The sequence below is a fragment of the Leopardus geoffroyi genome, chromosome C1 (assembly GCF_018350155.1).
Source record: "Leopardus geoffroyi isolate Oge1 chromosome C1, O.geoffroyi_Oge1_pat1.0, whole genome shotgun sequence".
Classification (NCBI taxonomy): Eukaryota; Metazoa; Chordata; class Mammalia; order Carnivora; family Felidae; genus Leopardus; species Leopardus geoffroyi.
Window position 1 is genome coordinate 69025199 of NC_059328.1, and position 16357 is coordinate 69041555.

The following is a 16357-nucleotide window of genomic DNA, read 5'->3' on the forward strand; positions in this document are numbered from 1 at the left end:
GTTTTTCAGATGGCTTGCGATGTAGCATGTAGCTATTTCTAAGGCTCTTACCATAGGATCTGCTTCTTGGTTCATCACAAACTAGAGAATATAGTGATTAGCTTCTCCACTTTTGTTGTGTGATATGCAAATTTTTACTTTGTAAAGGATGAGATGAAACAGTATTACCTTCCCCGTGACCTAGAAGTCAGTAACAGAAGCAAGCATCCAACTCAGAATTCTGCTGGAACAGGCCTGCAGTTAGACTAGTTCTTCTACATATTTAATAAAGCCAACCTGGCACCAATTTTATTAAAAATCCTCTAGCGAGTAGTGGGTTAGCATATACCAGTTGCATTTGGCGGAGGAAAAATGCGGACAGTGTTTCTCACAACTGCTAATGGGCTATTATTGGGCAGCATATATCATTCAGCCTAAAGCAGGTAATGTCAGTTTTGAGCGGTTATGATGTGCCCAGCACTTTGTAAGTACCCTATGGACATTATTTTATTGGTTGAGAATCAAAGACGTTAGTCAAAGTTGCCCAACTTTTTCATGTCATGGAACACCTAGAATGTTCTAGCAGTGTGGTGCACTGAGGAAGGTGGTTGAGGATGCTTGCTATTGGAGCCAATCAACCAAAGGTTCCAGGCAGGCCTAGGTCTGGGCAAACCTGGAACCCATTCACAGCACAGCAAGGTGCATATGATGGGAATTTGCAGATCACCATTATTGATGAGATTTTTCCTTTTGCTGGGGTGGGGGGGGTTGGCGGGGGCTATTTGTATTCTTTCTGAAGTCATCAATTCATATGCTTGGCCTTTTTTTCTCCCTAAAGAGATGTTCATTTTTTTGTTCCCTAATTAATTCCGAAAACCAGTTTTAGGGTTTAAAAAAGACAAGATGACAGATTTTGGATTCAAACTTCCTGGGTTCATGTACTGGGACTGTTCATGCACTCCTCTCATGTTCATGTTCTGTTTCTTGTTAACTGTGACTACTGGCAAGTTACTTACCCATTTTTCCTTTAAGTGATCATTGGAATAGAACTACCCCTTGGGTTTGTTATGAAATAGTAACCTGTAAACCACTGAGAACAGTGACTATTACGCAGGAAACACTCATAAATGTAAACTATTTATTGTATTATGAATCTTAGCATTTTGTTACAGATTTACAGATTTTTTTCCAATTTATTCTCTCCTTGTGAACTTTATTTGTGAGGTTTTTAATATATATAACTTTTGGTGATGAATGACTTTGAAACAAATCCACAAAAATTAAAAGTAACATTATCTATATTTTAAAGTTTATTCATTTATTTTGAGAGAGTGTGTGTGCAAGCAGGGGAGAAGCAGAGAGAATCCCAAACAGGCTTAGTGCTGTCATGGGGCGGGGATTGATCCCATGGCTGTGAGACCATGACCTGAGCCAGTATCAAGAGTCGGATGCTTAACTGACTGAGCTCCCAAGGTGCCCCAAAAGTAACTCTAAAATGCTTGTTTAAAACAGGTATGCAGTTAACAGCAGGGATTAAAGTACGTTTGTAAAAAGACACAACTATTTTGATGACATTTCATTTTAGTCTTGTATCTATATATCCCAGTGATTCCCTACAATGGAAGAAGCAAATAATCCGTGTACATTTACCAGTTAATTTCTTCAGGCTTTCCCGCCCTATCTATGTTCATCTTTTGACAGTCTGAAATGGAAAAAGCATTTTTATCTCAGAGGAACTGCAGGGCTCGGGAATGTTTGACTTAGATGTTCTTACCGTAAAGGGACCAACTTCACTAAGAGGGACTCAGTGTCATCACTTAAAACCTTGGCCAATTGGGTTAGGAACCCTGGAGCACAGGGGTTACAGCAACTATTTAACTGCCGCCAGCCAACAACTCAGGGGGACTGGGTCATGAGATTGAGAGATGGAACTGTTGTTGAAGGATGGCCCCTCTATCAGTGTTGCTATACGTATTATATGAATGGCAGGCTAATACAATTCCTCATCCACAGAGAGTTGGTGAGAACAATGTAGTGCAAATGGAACCAGTAAGAACCATCATTTGGTCAGAAGATAAATTACCATCATTTTTTAAACCTGAAGTCATGGTCTGTTTCTGATTTTTTAATATATATGTATATATTTTTTGGAAGAATAACGCCTCAATTAAAAAGGCAGGCTTGACAGAATGGTCCTGTTGTTTTATAAGCCATACTACAGATGATAATTTTCCTATTTGGACTATCTGGTGTTTGACCACTGAGGAGATGTCCAGGTCCCTTCTCCCTACTCCCCCAAAAGAAGGAACTCAGCAATGAAAAGCAGAGATACCTCAGATCTCTGCAAGTGGTGATCATGTTGGCTTGAATTTTAGTAAAATAGTTTATTCTTTAGGGACCCCAGGGAACTTAAAAAGGCTCATATCCCCTCAGTGTCCAGTAAGGTACACATGATTTGTATTAACAACTATACATGACAATAAAGAATGCTGTACATGCCCAAGTTTTACGTGCCAATAAAGAAAATTACCACTTTGGGACGATTTTAAAATATGCCCATAATAATTAAATGTAGCTAATCAACAAATACAGTTAATCAACGTTTGGAAGCCCAGGAAGTTATCCGTATGTTCTCAGTTCTCTAGGTGATTCTGGCATTATTGATCAAACTCTGGGCCAAAGATTCCTTCAAGTCACATGCATCTGCCAGACAGGAACTGGCAAGGATCTCCTCACTTTGTCATAGCCTGGCTGAGGACCAGTGTAAAAAGCTACATGGATTAACATATGAATAAATCTACTGTTTATATCAAAAAAGGGTAGCTACCATCAGTATAATTTTGGGCTCTAGGCAGTGCCTTAATAGTATGGCTGGTGTTCAGAAGAATATTTGGCTGGTTGTGTGCTAAAATATAGTCATTTATATATTAAGAATGTAAGGGATATTATAATTATTGAAATAACTCCATAAACATTCATCTGGATTGATATTAAATGCTTACTGGTTTGTGCACATCTAAGTTAAATATAAACAGATCCCGAAACCTCTGAAAGCTTAATATGAACATGTGCATCAACAGATTAGAAGATACACGGACGAATGCCAACACCAACCAAAAAAGTAAATTGAACCAAATACTTATGCGATATACAATTGCTTGCACATTGCTTGGCAAGTGAAATTTGAGACACAAAATGTGCCCATCAGAACTGCTATTGAGGTGGAAATCATTTCATGAATTCCAGTTACTCAGAGAGTTTTCTAAGGCAATAATGTCACTCTTCCCTTTTCTAAAAATAAATGTTTCTATTTTGAGGGGCTAAAATGGCATCGAGGCTGTAGTAGACGCTCAGTAAAATTTTTGTAGAAGGAATGAAAGAAAGAGAAGTTTGAAAACAGAGAGCGTTTCAGGTATGTGTAGTGAGAAGATTTAGGACGTAGGAAAAAGGGACAATTTGAAAGTCCTGAGAAAATATCTTGGTTAAACAAAACAAGCAAAAAGCCATGCAAATAAGAAGAACCTTAGAGACATGAGAGGTGGAATGGGAAAAGAAAATTCAATAATAGTTAGATGCTTCTCAGACTTTGATAGCATACTTTTCAGGTTGATTGTATAAAAACTTGTATTTGACAAACATAATAATGATTAGTTGATTAATTATAATGGAAAACATGGAGTACTAATCTTTTTATTTTTAATTTTTTTTAAGTTCATTTATTTATTTTGGGAGAGAGAGAGTATGCAGGAGTAGGGGAGGGGCAGAGAGAGAGGTAGAGAGAGAGAGAATCCCAAGCTGGCTTCATGCCATCAGCACAGAGCCTAATGTGGGCCTTGAACTCACAAACTGAGACCTGAGCCAAAACCAAGAGTATTCCTAACCAACTGAGCCACCCAAGTGCCCCTAATTTAAAATTAAAGTGAATTCTCACTGGTTTGGAAAGCAAGAACCTTTTTGCTTAGGGTGATATAGGAGTGATCTCAGGACCTTTACATCCCCCTGTCTGATGTCATGCCTTTAGGAGAACCCATCAGCAGGAGTCAAAGAGAGTGAGAACCATTAATTTTCTCAGTTTTTACCTTTGTTGTGATGTGTAAGAGCTTTGTTCCACACTGCTGGAATCATGCACCATCGGGTCAGGGAAGTTTGAATTCCAGCAGGATTGTGCTCAAAAGGAAGTGTGGCTAATCATAATGCCAGGGTTGTCTTGAGTGTGATGTTGACACATTCAATCTGGCCAGACAATAGGGACAGTGAAAGCTCTGAACTGTTTGGTAGGCTCCTTTCAAAGCCCTGAAGGGACATAGTAAAAAAAAAAAAAAAAAAAAAAAAAAGGTGGAGGAAACCACCATAACCACTTAGAAGAAAGGAATCACAGAAACCACCCCATGACCCCAAACAAACAACAAAATCCCACTCCTCAAAGTAGTTATTTTGAAAACCATGTGTTTTATGATCTAATTTCTCACTTTCTGCTGCCTCTTAGATTAGGTTTTCAGTATTTTGTAAAGGAACTGACCATATAAGCTTTTCCCAACCCAAAAGAGCTTGTGACCTGCTCTAATTAAGAGAACATGGTCTTTATATTCATATCTAAGTTTAAATTCTGGTTTTGTTTGTTACCAGCAATGTGACTTTAGGCAAAGCTACTTAAGAGTCTCACTTTCCTTTTATTTTTATTTTTATTTTTTATGGATATGATAGGATCTATCAAACAGGATTATTGTGAGGATTATAAAATCACCTACACTAGCACCTGCAAAATGTTAGGTTCCCCTCCAATAAAGTGGGGAATAAAGAAGAGTCTATATTTGAGAGAAAGAACAGATTACTTAAAGTTTCTATGCATTTTTATAGTTTCAGAAATACAGTGAAGCTGAATCATCTACCAAATCTGAAAATGCAGCCAAATGATACAATCATGGCATTGTACAAATATTTATCTAAGAGAATGTTATTTGTAGTTTTGTTCATAATGGAGAAAATTAGAAATGATCTACATAGTCAACATGGGACTGCTTAAACAGAATATGGTAGACCCATTTGATGTAATAATAAGCAGCCATTAAAAATATCTCATATCTGGATACTTAAAGTTCTTGGATTATTTACAGCATTTCTCAAAACAAAACAAAACAAAACAAAAACCTAATTTCATCACTAGAGGAGTCCAGTTCTAAAATTGAAGATAATATATGCATTAATAAAACAGAAAGTAATACATTTACATACCTACGTGTAAAGCTGTTATGTTTTGGGGGTGATATTATGGGTGACTTTATTTCTTAATTTTTAAAAATATTTATTTATTTTTGGGAGTGCACAAATAGGGGAGGGGCAGCGAGGGGGAGCAGAGGATCCTAAGTGGCTCTGTGTTGATAGGCTGACAGCAGTGAGCCAGATGTGGGGCTTGAACTCGCCAACTGGGAGATCATGACCTGAGCCAAGGTAGGACCCTCAACTGACTGGGCCACCCAGTGCCCCTAATTCTTAATTTTTTGGGGGCGTCATTTTTGATGTTTCCTGATCACCAATAGTAAAAATTTAATTTTGTAATGGTAAAAAAATATTTAAAAATAATTAGTCTTTGGCTTATACTTTAAGTAATAAAACAACTGATTAGTGTCACAGTTCTCTAAATTGTTGAGTCAAAAGATAATAGTGAAATAATTATTTAGTGGATTATATTTCAGCATATGTCTCAAGAAAAGCAGGTGAATCTGTAGAGTTGATGATATAATAATGATATCTGGCTTATTTCTGGTTTATACAGATATTTTTATGTTATACCTTTCAGTAAGCACAAACATTTTCATTTACATTAGAATTAAACTCTTCTAAATGGATCACTATAAAAAGCTTAGGTAAAATACTTCGTTTTCATTTGATCATTTATACAGAGAGATATTTTGTTTGACCGAGAATGTTAAGAAAATAGGTATTGTTTTTATTTAGAAAATAAATTCATGTGAAATCTCCTAACACAGAGGCTAAATGATTATTAATGCATACTATTGAATATGACTTTAGTAAAAAATAATAGTGGTCTTTAAAATGCATTAATCTATCTACTCATTTACTTATCCTCTCATTAATTATACCTTTCTTCTATTCAAAAGTAGCTGAAGTTTAAAAGTATCTAATAGAACAATTAAAATATAGTTCTAAGTGTAATAAAATAACCAGGGAACAACAATGTTCCTACTATGTTTCAGCCTCATTTTTAGACTAAGTCATACAACTAAAAGAAAAAAAAAACTAGCTATGCATTTGCTTAAAATTGATTCCATTAATATTTTATAATAATGGCCTTTGTTGTAGGGAAACTATTCCATTAGTCCTATTAGGATAACTAATAATTTGGAGAATTTAGGGGACCAGATTTCATTATGATACTAAAATTATAAGATCCGTCTTTAAATTTGAATCTGGAGTTAGCTGATATATAGCATTATTTGTTAGTATCACTGGGGCAATATGTTACATACTTTGCCAAAAAACTTGTCTTCACAAGTTGCTGAGTTGATTATTTTTAGATACATCTTTTTCTAGGCAATCTCATGATTCATTTCTGCAAAATCACTTTTACCGACTGTGAAATGGATCTGATATGTCCACTTGGAAGATTGAAAACAGATGAACATTTTGAAATTCAGTACATTGGCGTAGACCTTAAGAGTAAAGAAAGTGATTAGAAATGCACATGACCTTAAAAAAGAGGCGGGGGCTACTGGGTGGCTCAGTCAGTTAAGTGACTGACTCTTGATTTCGGCTCAGGTCATGATCGCACAGTTTCATGAGGTCAAGCCCCTCGACTGCTCTGCATACTGACCACGAACGGAACCTGTGTGGGATTCTCCCTCTCTTTCTCTCTGCCCTTCCCCTGCTCACACTCTCTCTCAAAATGATTAAATAAACTTAAAAAAAAAAAAATGCACGTGGGCACTTGAGTGGCTCAGTCTGTTGAATTTCCAACTCTGGATTTCTACATCGTGATCCCAGGTCGTGGGATCGAGCCCCACATTGGACTCCATGCTTGGAGCCTCTCTCTCTCTCTCTCTCTCTCTCTCTCTAAAAAAAAAAAAAAAAAAAAAAAAAAAAAAAAAAAAAAGCAAAACACAGCCAGGTATGTGGACATGGCCCCTAATAAATATCCTATCACATCATCCTTTGATAGTTGAAACAAAAAAGAATTCATGGGGAACATAACTCTGACTACAGTTGATTTCAATAATCATAGATGTCTTGCTGCTGTCAGATGTTTAGTGGACAATTAAATGCATTCTAAAAATTACTGAATTTTATATATACTATATGTGTTTATATACAATAATTCATAACATTTATTAAAATTTAAAGTTTACTTTTGAGTTTTAAAACAAAATATTAATATTTGAGGAAAATGGAGAAATACAGTAAAGTATGAAAAAGAGAAAATATTAAAGGGAGAGAGTAATCATACAGAGGTAATCTATTAACATTTTGCACGTGCCCTCAATCTCTCCCCCTGCAAGTAAATAAATAAACAAATAAATAAACATGCACATGCATGCAGATACACATATACTCATCAAACTCATATACACATTTTAAATAATTCAAGTTGAATAATTCAAGTTAAATAATTCAATATTCTATATAGAATAGTAATTTCTGTTTTTTATCCACATATTGTATCATTTGATCCACTATATAATATCAATCCATACTATTAAATACTTAAATATGTTATTTTCCACTAATTTTTAATGGCTGCATATTAGTCCATTATATGGATAAACTAAAATTTACTTACCTATTATAGTTTGATATCAGTTATTACTTGTTTTATTATTACATATAACATTCTCTTTGACATAAATCTTTTAATATTTCTAATGATTTTTGCGTCAAATTTTTTATGTGTGTATAAATGTGTTCAAATACATTCTCAGGGTCTAAATTAATCTCTCTTTGAGGATGACCAACATGGGATATGTGTGAATCACTTTAAAATAATTTTTTAAAGTCATTTGTGTGTGAATCACTTTTAAATGTACTTTACGTGGAATGACCATGCTCCTTCATACATTCATTTAGATATCTGTTGAGTACCTGCTGTTTTAGCACTCTTCTGGATGCTAGAGATCCATCTGTGTTTTTTCAGGCCCAGTTTATCCTGAGGCTCTTGAGACTGCTTTGTCAAGGTCATTGTTAACCTATATGTTGCAAAGTCCAGTGATCAAATTTCATATTTTTAATGGACTTATCAATAGCATTAGAAACAATTACCTAACCACTTTTTTCGGAACACATTCTTTTTTTTGTATAGGAGACACCATTCACTCTTGGTTCCCCTCCCTTTCGTTGGAGATGGCTGCTCTTTCTTTGCTTATCTTCATTTTCCTGATCTATCCATATTCAACTGACCTAGGGCTTATTCCTTAAACTCTTCTCTTCTCTAAGACATTCACAACCTAGATGATCTCATCTCCCCCATAGCTTTAAACACCATCTATTCGCTAGTAAAAGACAAATGTATTCCCTATCTCTGATTTCCCTAAGTTCCAGACGTATACTACCAACTTGATTGCTCCTCTTGAGTATCTTGTAGACAATTTAAATTTGCAGTGTCCAGAACTGCACTATCGCTTCACTCTCCCACTAACAAAACAAACAAACAACATACCTCTGCAGTTATTCCTAGTCCCCTTCAATAAATAGTAACTCTAGTTTCTCTGTTCAAAACCTTGGAGGCACTATATTTATTCAACAAACAGTTACTGAAGGACCATTATATTTGCAGTCTCTATGAGAAACGCTGGAGATCAATAAGTTGGACACACACACATCCATATGTATACACCCTCTCAAAGTGGAGTTTATGTTCTAATGAACTTGATTTCTGTCTCTCTTAGCCTCATTATTCCATCAGCAAATTCTCTTGATTCTCTTTTCATAATCTATCCAAATCTGACCACTTTCCACAATCTTTCCACCCAGTCCATGCCATCATCAGCCTTCTAACTGATCTTCTTTACTTCTGTCTTTGCCTCAGCAAAGATTCTTGTCAACACAGCATCCAGAATGATCTTTTAAAGCCAGATCATGTCAGTCTTCAATTTAAAATCCTTCCCATTTCCACCAGTTCAAAAAGCTATATGTGCCCCTAAGTTTATTGCAGCATTATTTACAATAGCCAAATTATGGAAGCAGCCCAAGTGTCCATTGATGAATTGATAAAGAATTTGTGGTATATATATATATATATATATATATATATATGCACACATATATATATATACACACACATATATATACACATATATATACACATATATATATACACACACACATTATATATATGCTGTATATATGTATATGTATACACACACACACACATATATATATATACACACACATATATATATACACATATATATATACACACACATACATTATATATATGCTGTATATATGTATATGTATATATACACACACACACACACACATATATATATATACATATATATACACACACACATGTATATATATATATGCAGTGGAATATTACTCAGCCATAAAAAGAATGTAGTCTTGCCATTTGCAATAGCATGGATGGATCTAGAAAGTATAATGCTAAGTGAAATGTCAGAAAAAGAAAATGTCATACAATGTCAGTCGTATTAGAATTTAAGAAACAAAACAAACTAATAGAAAAAAAGACAAACCAAAAAACAGACTCTTAACTACAGAGAACAAACTGATGGTTACCAGAGGGGAGGTTGGTGGGGGGATGAGTGAAATAGGTGAAGGGGATTAAGAGTACACTTATGATGAGCACTGAGTATAATATAATATAATATAATATAATATAATATAATATAACATAATTGTTATATCACTATATTGTACACCTGAAACTAATGTAACATTATTAGCTATACAGGACTTTTTTTAAAAAAGCATAAAAAAAAAAATAAAATCCTTCCCATTTCAAACCAAAACCTAGAGTCCTTACCATAAAATCCGTGACCATAGTAGGAACTCAACAAATATCTAAGATGAAAGGCTGGATGTGAGGGTGAAAGGATTTGACCTGCGGGCCCTGTACAGACTGACTCTTCCCCCACCCCCAACTTCAAAAGCCAAGATTAAGCTTGTTAATATGGTTGTCTGTGGTGGAAGAGGTGGACTGCACGGACACAGAGGTCTGAGTATTTGATTGACAAATAGTCAATCTGGTTTTTGACAATTAAGACCAATCTGGTTAGACATGGCTATGGCTGCTCTAGGAAGAAGAAAATTCCCAAACTGAATCTTTTCAGTAGGAGGAGGGAGATTGATTTGACCTAAAGGTTTTACTCTTAGCCTTTTACCATCCTCTTTTATGTGGCATTGAAGAACTATGAATTCAGATGCTCAAGTTATGATTCAATCTATTCATATAAAATTCTTGATTTATTTGAATCATATGTATCTATTGCCCAGTAGTTATGGGTATCAGTCCCTCTGCACCCACCTCATCTGTTATCGTTAACAGTAATCAGTTGACCAAGCTTGGCAAGCTACCCAGACTTTAATCCATAAGTGGAAACAAGGAAAAAAAAATCAATTCTTTTTGGTTTATATGTGTGAAATTAAAACACTTCTAGTTTAAAACTCTGCCTGGGCTAAAAGAATTAAGTTTGCCTCAGTATCCGTTTTTTAAATAGAACCATTTGTTACAACTTTCCTGTTAATGTGTTGATCAGTAGCAAATTTCTCTTAGTGGTATTCAAAATTAATTTTAGTAGCTAAAATTAGTGGCTTTCCTTACTAAGGGGCTATTTGCTGCTTTCTTTCTTTTAAAAAATGGGAGCAATTATTTGTGCTTATGAGAGCGATGGGAGCAACCAAACACTAAAAATAGAAATTATGAAATTAGCCACAGGCAAATTACAGAGCAGGGACAAGCCATGAATGTTCCCTCTGACTGGCCTGCTGCTGACCTCCCTCGTGAAGTGGACAGGCTATTTACTTGAATGGATGACATGTTGGAGAACCATCATCTCTCACCTGGTTCCATGTCTGTTTAGCTCAAAATGCCAATTGAGGGCTTAGTCTGATGCTGTATTTTGGTTCCAGAGACAAACCTATTAGAACCATAGCTGAGAGTAGAAAATGCATTATGTCAGGGCCACCTGTTAAATTTGAGCCATAACCTTTGGACTGGGTGGCAATTTTTTGGTTTTTAATTCTACTTTCATGTCTTTGAAGTTAAAGCTGTTTCTGTACAGAGTTACTCTCAGTTGATATATTTAATGCAGGAAAATGTTTTGAGGTGGAGAAGTGCTATTTGTTATTACTACCAAAAAATACATATATCCATCCCCCGCTCCCCTGCAAAATAGCCAACAAAAAAGAATCTGATTCATCTTTGGAGAAGAAAAAGAGAAAAAAATAATACATCAGGGGAAAGGCTCTAAGCAAAATCACATTTAGTGATCAGATTCTCTGTTTTCTTGGCTGCTGTTGCCAAGGCATCTGCAATTATTATCTTTTTTGTATCAGGATGAACACATGGAAGCAAATAGAACTTGCACGTAGCGAATGAAATATAAGAATCGTTTGGGTGTAGGTGGAAAGGAACTGATAGGGTTCAGAGGAACAGATGTTCTAAGAGTTATTAAAACTTTTCAAAATGAGATCTCATACCCTGTATCTAATTATTGCATTGCTCTTCTCGTATCCTGATGAGTCAGACCTGTTAAAAATCTTGGGGAGAGTGAAGAGTAATGTCACATGGAGACGAAAGCAACTTGCACCACACAACTGACAACTTTCAGCCCAAGCCGTGTTGACCCTCTCCTCAGCTGATCATCTGCAGTGGCGTAGCACTGCCCACAAAAATGCCAGAAAAGAGCCCTTCTGGCTGCAATGTTTTGCATTCTTCGAGTACATTATTTGAATTCCTTCTCCGAAACCCCCCTGTTACGTTATTGTTCTCAAAATAAGTGCTCTTTGATTTGTTTGACTTTGTGTTTGCAATACCCTAAAACAGATCTCATTTTGTTCTCCAGTTGCAAGTTATCTGAGCATGCATTTTCTTTCCATGCAAAATTAGGCTTTCTGCACCCATAGATTGGAAGCTAAATGCTTCATATTTATTATCTTTAAGGTGCTGTGTTAATGAAAGAATTTTAATCATTGACATTGCTCTGTGAATTATGTATTACAAAAACCCCTGCTGGTGAGTTAGACAAAATTAACCTACTGTAAGGGGCATTAAAAAAAAATCACAGCTAATTAGTAAGCCAACAGGAACAAAGAAAATGTAAAACAAGGATGTTGAGAGTAAGACATTTAGGTAGTAACTGCTGTCTCCCTTTCAGATGTGGCTCTTTCATTCAGGCTGCATTTGTAATACTGCCTGCCATTGCTGGAATCCTCCTCCAATCTGATATGTTCCATTAGACTTGAGCATTTTTATGTTTTGTAATTAGTTTTCTAAGCTACAGTCTCTTCACTCTTTCAAACTGTGGAAATCCAAAGGCTCATAATAGAAAATGGAAGATATTTTTAAATGCTTTTAAATTATTTCCCAGGCGATCTATATTAGAGATGTAAGGCAATTCACGGGGATTATAATGGGAAATGATTTCCATCGCTTTTTTCCCCTTAAATTACTCTGTATGCTCATCATATATCCCGTATCCATTCCTGTATTCTAAAGTAGCAAAGCTTTGTCCAGGCTCCCTTCCTGATGCAATTCCATGCAGAGCGGACAAAAGCAGGCATGGGTTTAAATCACAGGCCGCTTGCCTCCTCAGTTCCTCCTCATGCTGACATCCAGGGGCCATGCATCACTCTGCTGGTGCGGGAAACTGGGGAGGAGACAGTTGACCCTGAGAGGCTGGCAGAGAGGTGCTCACGCTGGGGCCCATTTGTTTATAATTGCTCTTTCTAAGTTATAGGTGGAGATAAAGCAACCAAAATGGGGCAGGCAGAGGCAAGAGATGACACTAATGTCTATTTCAATGTTTCTCTGCTCAACAGAGGCCCCAAGCATTAAAAGCAGTAGGACGATTCTTTGACCTTTCATTTTCTTCTGGATTATTTCTTTTCATTTTCTCCATGTTAAAATTTCTCTCCTTGCCTGATAATATCCACGACCTTTGTTTTACTGATGAGAATCTGATCTGTTGTTCTTTAGGGAAAGCGTCATTAATCCTTCCTCTTCCACCCTCCTAGCTTACTGTTGGAGTAACCTCTGACTCTTGGAGGTTTTAAAAGAAAAAAACAAATGGAATAAATAATTTTGTAAAAATCTTGGCTTTTTTTTTTTTTTTTTTTTTTTGGCAAAGGGAAATGGTCTAAGAATGCACAATGAGGAGGGGTTCCTTCTTTAGAAGTGACATAAAGCGTAAAGGATGCAGGATGTCAACCGCAGGATGTGAGAGTTTGATGTGGGGATTTTGGCTCCTGCTACGTTCAACTTGGAGTAGCAGGCGTGTCTTTCATGTTATTCTTCTGGACATTTCCCCCCTGGATTTAGAGAACTTAAAGGATTGTTCTACCTTCCAATTCAGATGAATTTTCTCTTTTATTATAAGCTCAGTGAAAACAGGTCGGGACACTGTAGTAAATTTGAATGTTCTTGAGAGTCTGAGAGAGCCTTCTTCCCACAGTTTTCTACTTCCATATTCATGGCTAAAAAAGGAAGCCCTAGAAACACCTTCCCCACCACAGCCTCTCCACCACTGACTCCCTTGAACCCATCATACTTTTTCCCGATTATGTCAGTCACCTGAAAAGCCACCAGGGTGCAGGTCACCCCGTTCTAACCATACTGTAATCCCCACAAGGTTCACCTGTGTCCCACAGCCTTCCTGCAAACACCTGGCCTTCTTCCAATGGGAATCTGATCTGATATTTGGGAAATACGCTGCGTTCCCAGCCTCATCTCTAAACATTCCCTTCACGGTTGCACTTGAATGGAAATCTGGTTCTGTTCTAAGGACAATGTTCCATACATCCCTCTCACGGGGGAGCCCCCCCTTTTTTTTTCTCTCCAAAGCCCCCTCCCCACTGGCCTGCAGGTAGAATAGGTTCTCTTGCTCCTCTTCTGCCTGCCCACATCCGTCTGTCTCTCCTCCCCTTGAAAAATCCCATGTTTGATCTCATTTGTCGCCACTCCCCCATCGTTGCTCACGTCTACTAACCTCTGGGTGATCCCCTTCTTAGCACAATGATTCTCGCCCCTGGCTCATTGCCACTCCTTCCAGTATTACCTCCAACTTCATGACTTCATGATGATTTAAATGTGCACGGAGTTGATCTTCCTAACACCAGGCTCCTCAACACCTTGCCCCACTCTTGTTTTGTTGTATTCACTTGAGAAAAACCACAATTTTGATTCCGTACAACTTTTGGCCTACTTTCTGTCTGTACCCATACAGCTGAATACGTTTAGAGACAAGCAGAACATCACATAGAATGGTTTCACCTCAGACTTCTAATAAAGAACATCAACTGGGTTTTTAGCGCTTCTGGTAAATAATACCATAATATTATAATACTGTGATACATTTCTAATATATTTACTTTCCCACTCTCTTGGGTGATTCACAGTCTCTTCCTCTGCTGTTTAATCTCATGCATAAGTATTAAATTACATCAGACCCTTGGCCAGTTCATAAACATGTTATGATTTTTTAAGCTTTCCTGAGAGTTCTACCACCTTATAACTATATGATCTTGGACACGTTGCTTGGCTTCTTTGTATCTCAGCTTCCTCATCTATAAGATAAATAAATACATTATACCTACATCATTGGATTGTTGTGAGGATTAGTTGAAATAATACCTGTAAAGTTTGTTACTTGACACATCTTTGGGGCTAAAAAACAGTTGGATACTATTATTACTACATTTAATATTTCAGGCCAGTAATTTCCTTTTTCCTGCTTGCAGAAACTCCTACTTATCTTTAAAAGCCAGGGCATAATTTTCCCTTCTGATGAATGTGCCATGTCTTGTTCTGTATTACCATAGCACTCTGTGCTGGTCTTTTGCCGTAGTTATTATACTGCATTATAATTGTTTCTTACATGTCTGGCTCCTCAGCTAAAGTGTTTCTTCCTTGATAACATTTCATATGTCTCATTTAAATTTGCATCTGGATGCTCTTGCCTAGTGACTGGCAAACACACACACACACACACACACACACACACACTAGTTGTGTGAATAAAAGAGGTAGTTAATATTTTAGTATAATACTTCTGTGTCTAGATATATTGCCAAAATTGTTCTTCAATTAAAAAATTCCTTTTAATGAGAGTTATTTGAAAACAAAGACCACAGTGAACTTTGAATCCCGTTCAACATCCACACACAGAAAAATCACATGTAATTATTCAGATAGTTGCATGGGTATTATCAATTAAATATGCAACTGGTGCCCAGCTCTGAGGCAGGACCAAAGACTCTACTTTCTAACTGAAGGCCCGGTCAGGCTGGCACAATCTTTTTTTTTTTTAAGTTCTTTTAAAATTTATTTTGAGAGAGAGAAAGCACGAACAGGGGAGGGGCAGAGAGAAAGAGAGGGAGAGAGAGAACCTCAGCAGGCTCCGTGCTGTCAGCACAGAGCCGGACCTAGGGCTCCATCTCAACGACTGCAAGATCAAGACCCGAGCCAAAACCAAGAGCTGGACGCTTAACCAATTGAGCCATCTAGGCGCTCCAAGACTAGCACAGTCTTGAGCCTGTGGTTGCTGAGATGTGTCAGAGCTTAGATGTTCCTAAGTTTATTCTGCAACAGACCCGACACACCAAAGCACAAATTCCTTCTCTACATAAACTCAATGTGGGACGTCAATGTGAGAGGTGTTATCTGTTTTTCTTTTGGGGTTCTGTGATGTTCTTTCCTTGAAAAACTCTTTTCCTCCTTCAGAGTCATCCAGGATTACAAGAAGCGAAGTAAATTAAAGGTTTAGTTTAAGTCTGGCTGGGAAAGCAGTGTCCTGCTGCTATTCTTTTTGATGCATTTGTCCTGTAAATGTTTATGTTTGCCTCTTTATGAAGATTAATTAATAAAAGTCATAAGAACCAATGTTATTGTATGCATTTAGCTGATGAAATGTGAAAAAAAAGAGGGGTATGTTGTTTGCCTTCACATGGAAGTAAGCCATCCTTAGGTCTGGGGTAGCTATTCCAGAGCCTTGCCACACTTTGCTTTGGTGTTTTGAATTTTCATCACTTGGGGCTTGACTCATGTAAAAAAGAACTACTATTTCAAATTTATGTTTGGACATATCACTTTTTTAAAGGGAAGGTGGGAGAACAGCGAACAAACTGTCTGTAGATGTTGTCACCACTTATAAACAGTTTTGCTGAGGGCATTACAAGGTGCGAA